Source organism: Penaeus monodon, chromosome 27, assembly GCF_015228065.2.
Source record: "Penaeus monodon isolate SGIC_2016 chromosome 27, NSTDA_Pmon_1, whole genome shotgun sequence".
Taxonomy (NCBI): Eukaryota; Metazoa; Arthropoda; class Malacostraca; order Decapoda; family Penaeidae; genus Penaeus; species Penaeus monodon.
Genome location: NC_051412.1, coordinates 10,239,200 through 10,239,475, shown reverse-complemented (window position 1 = coordinate 10,239,475; position 276 = coordinate 10,239,200). Strand labels below are relative to the sequence as shown.

At 28.3% G+C, this 276-nt stretch overlaps 1 long non-coding RNA gene across 1 annotated transcript in view; it reads right to left on the bottom strand.

Annotated features, from left to right (window-relative positions):
• LOC119590350 overlaps positions 1-276 on the bottom strand; it is a 1,229-nt gene that overhangs the window by 327 nt on the left and 626 nt on the right. The gene's annotated exons all lie outside the window — the stretch shown is intronic.

Below are 276 nucleotides of genomic sequence, written 5' to 3'. Positions count from 1 at the left end.
AGATTGATGATGTCACATGCACTTCAATGTATGTCTTATAATGTCAAATACTAAAGTTTTATTCTTTCACAATATCTTAATATATGCTTGTATATCATTTGAGGACTAAAAAATTTTGATACTTTTAATTTTATCACAACACTAAAAGCAAAAGTACTAAATCCTAACAAAAATAGTAATCCCAAGTAGTTACTTTCTCACCTTTTTTGTTCAGTTCAGACAAATAGCAACCCATTTCATGCCATACTTTTTTCCATAGACAAACTGTCTGATATG